Raw genomic sequence first — 8,590 nt, forward strand, 5'->3', positions numbered from 1 at the left:
ATCACTCTGATCATGTACTTTTCTTCTGATGTCTTCAAAAGACAGAGAACACTCATCAACAATTATAGCTCATCCATGAAACACAAAGCTATAATCTGATTCATGCTCAGAAAAGTACATCATAACTCATCATCGTGATTAGGGGGACGTAACACTTTCCAATCACATTTCCTAGTTAGAAACTATAGAAATGATCCCTGAAAGTATAGTCTTACCTTTTCACCCCTCAGACACTCACTGACCCCAAATAACACAAAAATCATGAAAATGGTAGGTTTTAGCTTCTATACTTAAACAACTATACAGAAATTCACATGAACTATGCTAAAAATACAAACTATCCTTACTCCATCTACTGTAAGCATTATTTTAGATGATTTGTATTTTGAATCAAGCATCACTAAAAATTTTGCAAAACAATGTTGTATAGCGTGCACTTTTGTTAGTCCCACAAAGTTCCTACTGTCACAAACACAGAGAGATTTTATAAGATTATATATCTTTCGGTAAATATTTTCCCTAGAAATACACTTTTTCTTTTAATCCTGACACTTACGGACCCCAAATAACACAAAAATCATGAAAATCGTGAATTTTCTGATTATACCAAAACACAGCAATTCACCCAAACTTTGCTAAAAACAAAAAGTATGCTAAAGGATTATTTTAGAGGATTTGTACTTGGGACGAGTATTTCGTACTTTTACTCAACTACATTTCCAGGAATACACTGTGTCTATATGGCATGAGGTTAAGGCAATTATTCATAAGAAAACTGAATGAAATGTAAGAATATTTAGTTAATTCTAAATATATTGGATGAAATCTGACATGAAATACAATATTCAAATGATGATTTCATTTATTGATGAAAAATATTCCAAACCTGCCGACCTCTATGTGAAAAAGTAATTGCCCCTAAACCTAATACTTGGTTGTGCCACCCTTGCCAGCCACATCTCCAGTCTATTCAATTCAATTCAATTCAATTTTATTTGTATAGTGCTTTTAGCAATTTTTATTGCCGCAAAGCAGCTTTACATAGTCAAAAGAATTATTTAAGTTTGTATGAAATGTGAATTTGTATGAATCAAAATGGTCAGTTTGTCCCTAGTGAGCAAGCCGAGGGCGACAGTGGCAAGGAAAAACTCCCTGAGATGGTAATAGGAAGAAACCTTGAGAGGAACCAGACTCAACAGGGAACCCATCCTCATTTGGGTGAAACAGAAAGCAGTAAATGATCTGCATTTATACAGTGTGTAGGGTGGGAGGCAGTTCAGCTATAATAGCTGATGTTAATTGATGTTAATATGGAGTCCAGGTAGTTATTGAAGACCCAGGTAGACTTGTAAGAAGTTCCAGTCCTGAACTATCGAACTGTCAAGTCCCCAGTGAAACAGTTGCAAACACCATTCAAGGCCAGAACCATTTTCTAGGTAGAGAGAATCATTCCCAGACACCAGACGCATCCCAGAGAGACACACGGGGCATCCATGTGACGAGATCTTCAGCCAGAAGCGGGGCACCAGGATGGGTCAGACAGGTCCGGAGGGCAGAGGGAGTCTGGATCACTGGCAGCTCAGGAACGACATGTGTAGCTCGACAGAGAGAGAGAGAAAGAGTGAAAGGGGGGGACAGGAGGAGAGAAGAAAAAGAAAGAGGGGGGGGAAGAGAAGAAGAGGAGAGATAGCAGTTAGGTATGGTCACAGTCACACAATGTATAATGTGAATGTATATTAACTGTAGGTCTATTAACTGTAGATATTTGGTCTAGCGTTTGTGATAACTGCCAATGAGTCTTGACCTAAAGATATTTTAATTTCAATTCAATTCAATTTTATTTAAACAGTGCTTTTAACAATTGTCACTGTCTCAAAGCAGCATTTTCATGTAAAGATGAAACAGAGATTTTTGCTTTGCTCACTTTTCAGGGAGCAAATGTCTCATATAATAATAATAGTAATAATAATTATTATTATAATTATAATAATAATAGAAAAGTGATGTCTGCCTTGGTGGCACTGCAGGGCACTTATTAAGTGTACTCTCTGCTTTCCTTTGACAAAATTCCACTATTCAGGACATCCTGCAATGGCACCAACACAGATGTAACTTCTCAGTGCCTTATCCTGGTATCGTAAGCACCTCAGATACTGTACTTGCTGCTGCTGTGAAATTTCCACACTATGAAAATTAAATGTTGAATAGTTTTTTTTAAACAAAAACTAATACTATTACGAAATGTATTATATTGAAAAGCGTATAACAAAAATACTTTATTGGTTTACAAGATGTATGAAAAAATTATTACTGTAATTGTTTTACAGATTACTTGCCTGTGAATTGCTGTGTAGGTGTTTTAATGTAGAGGCTAACATCTACCATTTTCATGAATTCTGTGTTATTTGGGGTCAATGAGTGTCTGAGGGAAGAAGAAGGTAAGACTATACTTTCAGGGATCATTACTATAGTTCCTAACTAGGAAATGTGGTTGGAAAGTGTTACGTCTCCCTAATCACAATGATGAGTTATGATGTACTTTTCTGAGTATGAATCAGATTATAGCGAGTGTATTATACATAAGCTGTAATTGTTGAGTGTTAGGTCTTTGGAAGCCATCAAAAGAAAAGTACATGATCAGAGTGATTTTGACAACTTGTGACAAAAAATGTGTCTGAAGATTAGCTTTGTTTTATTCAGAAATTCTGTTTGAGATGAGCGCAGAAATAAAACAGAATTTCTATAAAATCTGATAACTGAAATGCTGAAACCTGGCATCTGTTTTGTTTCTTAGAAAATAAAAATATGACAGGATGCAAGTGTAATATGTTTAAATGTGTGACTAAATTACTAAAGGAAATAAAATTTCCTATATCCTACTTAAGAAATATTGGTTAAAGGAGCTTCCCCACAAAACAGTTGTGCTTCCTAACAGCTTTTAACTGATGGAACTTAGTTAGGAAATTAGTAAACAGTGTAAGGATCTGTCCAATGACACAAATTTTGAAGCACTTTTGATGTGTCAAGCCAGCGGTTCAGACAGTGGGCTGTTGATATCATATATATGATAAATAGCGCATGAAGTATCGATTTGGTGCAATACGTATTATATGCAGTAGGTGGCAGTGCAGTGTTTACTGGTAAATTATCCCTCTCTATCTGATCTGCTAAAATAAGCAGAACTGACTGAAGTTGACACCAGTCGGCCATCTTCCATGACTTTTGACTTAGCACACAACTTACTAGTATAAAAATATAACGCAATACAGAAAAAAAAAATGCTTTTTAAGCATATTATTTGAAGTATTACTGAACATACACTACAGTTCAAAAGTTTGGGGTCACTTTCTAACTTCATGATCGTTCCTGATTTTTATTTTTTTCTACATTGTAAAGAAATGCTGAAGGCGTCCAAAAATGCATTAATTTCCTTTAAACAGTTGATATTGAGATTTGTCTGCCACTTACGCTTTGTAAAGATTTTATAATGCCTCTAATCTGAGTTGCTGTTAATTGGTCATTTTTCAGGCTGATAACTCTAAATAAACTTCTCGTCTGTGGCAGAGGTAGGTTTTGGTCTCGCCCTCCTGGGATGGTCTTTATGAGAGCCAGTTTCATTATGGTGCTTGACGGATTTTGCAAATGCACTTGACAATAATGTTCTTGCAAGAACTATTACAGAAAGGCTGACAATTGTGTAAAATAACAACTAACTGTTCTTTTTGTTGTTACATAATTACCTAATTCCATATGTGTTATTTTATAGTTTTGAAATCCCCAGTATTGTTGTAGAATGTAGAAAATAAATCACTAAACAAAAACAAAGAAATTTGCAAGTGACCCCAAACTTTTGAACGGTAGTGTATATTGGGTCATATTTGTAAAACAAAGGAAAGAACATTAAGACAAACAACATATAAAACTATAAAAACAATATTTTAGCAGGTCGGGGGGGCGGTGTCATCTTGATGCAGTCAGTGTAAGATATACCACTCATCAGTGTAAGCTGTCAGTGATGATGAACCAGTGCCTGATAATGATGACCAACACATCTCCCCTTCTCTACCAGAGTGAAAATGATGCCAATCAAACTGAACAGGTCATCTGGAATAAACTCAGTAGCAGCATCAGCTTATGCTAGTAATTATTATTGTAGTCAATATTATTTCAAAATAATATTTTCTCAGCCTTATTTTGAATTAATATTGTCTACAATCATAATTAAAATGAGTAACTAGTTTACTAGCCCGAGCTAATGCTGCCTTTGATTTTATTCAAGTTTATCTGTTCAGTTGATTTTCACTTGGCTCGGGTATAGAAGGGGAGAGGTGCTGGTCATCATCATCCCTGACCCTGAGGCTGCTGGATCCAGACTCGCTGTCCCTGACCGTAATGTTAAAGCTGTCAGAGCCTGCGGAACTTTAATTTCCCCTCACGCCAAAGGCATAATCTGTTAATTTGAAGATTTTCACAGCATCTGCTTTTAAAGCTTATTCTTCTTGTCGCATAAATTTTCAGCTCCACCTTTTCTTTTTTTGACAATTTTCATCCATGGCAATTATTCATTCTTTGTTGTATTGAGAAAGGATCCATCTCTCTCCCTCTGTAAATTAAAAGTAAAAGGGGGCGTGGTTTCAGAACACGTATGGAGTAGGATTACAATACATTTACATGCACACAAACTTGCGTGGGGGAAAAAAAGAGTTCAGAGCCAACAATAGCATTCAGCACAAAAACTTTATCAGCCTTTTTCAGCGTCAAAAAGTTATAATACAAAACATACAGTAAAAGTAAAGAAAAGGGTAAAACAATAGAGCGTTGGGGGCAGCACAGCTGAGCTCACCAGACGGCCAGTCCGCCACTGCCTAGCACATTATTGCTAGCTGTAGCAGCGGAGCAGGTATCCAGGGAAACTAATCGATGTTAAAGGATCAGCCAATAGGCGCGCAGGTCCAACCCACTGACGCTGATTGACAGAACGACTCATTCTGCTGAAAAGTCGCATTATGAAATAAATAGGCCTTTGTAAAAAAGGAGATTTTAAAATAAAAACAGCATGAATTAAATAAAATGCCTCTGCAATAATCTCTGTTATAGGGAAAAATAATGACCATAAAATATTATTTCATAATAATAAGTAAATTTATATGGCAGAGTGCAATATATTTAACAATGATATGCTTTTTTTCAAAATATGTTCCATTACAGTATTTCACAATATCATTCTCATATTAAATAGATGTGTCTTAGTTATTCATAGAGTTATTTATTTCATCATGTCCTATTTATTTATTTTAAAACACTTTGGAGTTCCATATGAATTAGAATAGATACTTTCCTATTATTTTCCACTAATTTCCTCCCGTTCATTGCACCCCACCTGTCATGTCTGTATTCCCCACACTTTGAGAACCACGGACTTACAGTGATGTAGAAGGGCATCTGACTTTACAGTTGGTTGGCGGGACAACAGCAACCTCATCCTATTTGTTAATCCTTCAATCCTGGATTCTCTTGACATAGTTCTGACAAATCACAGATTGACAATGCTACAGTAGGAAGATAGCTTCTTATTGGTTAATTTGTCATTTTTGTTGCTAACACAATCGATGTGTTAATGACATTGCAAGGTACTTAATTCACCGTGTACTTTAGTTCCCCTTGCAGGGATAACCTGTTGCTGATGCTGTGGAAATTTTACTTTTAGATTTCATTAAGAACTGTCTGGATGTGTTAAATGAAAACTATAAATGTGAATATTTCAAATGAAACCTGACATTATTAAGGCATAACTACAAAATCAATTTATTCATAATTTGTCAGACCTTTAGTCAGACTGTTAAAGATAACACACTTGCTCACCTTTATTGTAACTCAACAAACTTCATAAATGAGAAGTTTTACACATGAAATAATATCAGATTCCATAACAACCTATTAAAATTATTGTTATAAAAAATTGTTTTTAAAAGAAAATAGACAAAATCACTCTGATCATGTACTTTTCTTCTGATGTCTTTTAAAGACAGAGAACACTCATCAACAATTATAGCTCATCCATGAAACACAAAGCTATAATCTGATTCATGCTCAGAAAAGTACATCATAACTCATCATCGTGATTAGGGAGACGTAACACTTTCCAATCACATTTCCTAGTTAGAAACTATAGAAATGATCCCTGAAAGTATAGTCTTACCTTTTCACCCACAGACACTCACTGACCTTAAATAACACAAAAATCATGAAAATGGTAGGTTTTAACTTCTATACTTAAACAACTATACAGAAATCCACATGAACTATGCTAAAAATACAAACTATCCTTACTGCATCTAAGCATTATTTTAGATGATTTGTACTTTGAATCAAGCATCACTAAAGATTTTGCCAAACAATGTTGTATAACGTGCACTTTTAGTTAGTCTTACAAAGTTCTTATTTTTACAAACACAGAGAGATTTTATAAGATTATATATCTTTTAGTAAACATTTTCCCTAGAAATACACTTTTTCTTTTATTCCTAAAACACTTAAGGTCCGCAAATAACACATAAATCATGAAAAGGGTGAATTTTAGATTATACCAAAACACAGCAATTCACCTAAACTATGCTAAAAACAAAAAGTATACTAAAGTATTGTTTTAGAGGATTTGTACTTGGGTCGAGTATTTTGTTCTTTTACTCAACTACATTTCCAGGAATACACTGTGTCTATATGACATAAGGTTAAGGCAATTATTCATAAGAAAACTGAATGAAATGTAAGAATATTTAATTAATTCTAAATATATTGGATGAAACACGACATAAAATACAGTATTTAAATTATGATTTCATTTATTAATGAAAAATATTCCAAACCTGCCGATCTCTATGTGAAAAGTTATTGCCCCTAAACCTAATACTTGGTTGTTCCACCCTTGCCAGCCACATCTCCAGTCTAGTGTTTGTAATAACTGCCAATGAGTCTTGACCTAAAGATATTTTAATTTCAATTCAATTCAATTTTATTTGTACAGTGCTTTTAACAATTGTCACTGTCTCAAAGCAGCATTTCCATGTAATGATGAAACAGAGATTTTTGCTTCGCTCACTTTTCAGGGAGCACATGTCTCATATAATAATAATAATAATAATAATAATAGAAAAGTGATGTCTGCCTTGGTGGCACTGCAGGGCACTTATTAAGTGTACTGTCTGCTTTCCTTTGACAAAATTCCACTATTCAGGACATCCTGCAATGGCACCAACGCAGATGTAACTTCTCAGTGCCTTATCCTGGTATTGTAAGCACCTCAGATACTGTACTTGCTGCTGCTGTGAAATTTCCACACTATGGAAATTAAATGTTGACTAGTTTTTTAAACAAAAACTAATACTATTATGAAATGTACTATATTGAAACACGTATAACAAAAATACTTTATTAGTTTACAAGATGTATGAAAAAATTATTACTGTAATTGTTTTACAGATTATTTGCTCGTGAATTGCTGTGTAAGTGTTTTTGTTTAATGTAGAGGCTAACATCTACCATTTTCATGAATTCTGTGTTATTTGGGGTCAATGAGTGTCTGAGGGAAGAAGAAGGTAAGACTATACTTTCAGGGATCATTACTATAGTTCCTAACTAGGTAATGTGGTTGGAAAGTGTTACGTCTCCCTAATCACAATGATGAGTTATGATGTACTTTTCTGAGTATGAATCAGATTATAGCGAGTTTATTATGCATAAGCTATAATTGTTGATGGGCGTTGTGTCTTTGAAAGACATCAAAAGAAAAGTACATGATCAGAGTGATTTTGAAAAATGGGTTTAAAGATTTGTTTTGCTCAGAAATTCTGTTTGAGATGAGCACAGGAGTAAGACAGAATTGATATAAAATCTAATAATAACTGAAGTATTAAAACTTGCCTTTTGTTTGTTAGAAAATATAAATATGACAGAATGCAAGTGTAATATGTTTAAATGTAAGACTAAATTACTTAAGGAAATAAATAAAATAAAATTTCCTATAGCCTACTTAGAAAATATTGGTTAAAGGAACTTCTCCACAAAACAGTTGTGCTTCTTAACAGCTTTTAACTGATGGAACTTAGTTAGGAAATTAGTAAACAGTGTAAGGATCTGTCCAATGACACAAATTTCAAAGCACTTGTGATGTGTCAAGCCAGCGGTTCAGACAGTGGGCTGTTGATACGAGTGCAGAACTCATGCAGGTCCATGTAAGGACTGGGTCGCTCCAGAACCAAGATGAAGCAAACAGACACCTTAAACCATTGCAATAGCTCCACCAGGTTCCACCAGCGAGGGGAAATGGACACCATCTGCATCAACGCGAGGCAGGCTGTGTGTTTTTCCAGGCTGAAATAGGGTTAGCACGGATTTAGTGGGAGAGGTTTCTGAGACCTGATTGTGACGTGTGGAGTAGGTCTACTTACCTTGCTGATGTACTCCTTGCAGACAGATTTGTCCACATATTTAATAGCGACCTGTTCACATACACTGAACATAATTAGGAAAAGAAGGAATTCCTGATGATTTCCATTTAAATGTAATTAAGTGTATATGTGCACGCAACTTA

At 34.9% G+C, this 8,590-nt stretch overlaps 4 non-coding genes across 4 annotated transcripts; 2 read left to right on the forward strand and 2 right to left on the reverse strand.

The window, feature by feature from the left end:
- Positions 1–213, reverse strand: LOC128514576 (small nucleolar RNA U3). Its single transcript, XR_008356527.1, has one exon. It is a non-coding gene; the product is annotated as a small nucleolar RNA U3 (small nucleolar RNA).
- Positions 214–2,440: 2,227 nt separating this feature from the next.
- LOC128514540 (small nucleolar RNA U3) lies at positions 2,441–2,647 on the forward strand. The gene has a single exon (XR_008356498.1). It is a non-coding gene; the product is annotated as a small nucleolar RNA U3 (small nucleolar RNA).
- Positions 2,648–5,984: 3,337 nt separating this feature from the next.
- Positions 5,985–6,197, reverse strand: LOC128514559 (small nucleolar RNA U3). The gene has a single exon (XR_008356511.1). It is a non-coding gene; the product is annotated as a small nucleolar RNA U3 (small nucleolar RNA).
- Positions 6,198–7,597: 1,400 nt separating this feature from the next.
- LOC128514535 (small nucleolar RNA U3) lies at positions 7,598–7,807 on the forward strand. Its single transcript, XR_008356493.1, has one exon. It is a non-coding gene; the product is annotated as a small nucleolar RNA U3 (small nucleolar RNA).
- Positions 7,808–8,590: the final 783 nt, after the last annotated feature.

The sequence above is a fragment of the Clarias gariepinus genome, chromosome 26 (genome assembly GCF_024256425.1).
Source record: "Clarias gariepinus isolate MV-2021 ecotype Netherlands chromosome 26, CGAR_prim_01v2, whole genome shotgun sequence".
In the NCBI taxonomy this organism is placed as follows: Eukaryota; Metazoa; Chordata; class Actinopteri; order Siluriformes; family Clariidae; genus Clarias; species Clarias gariepinus.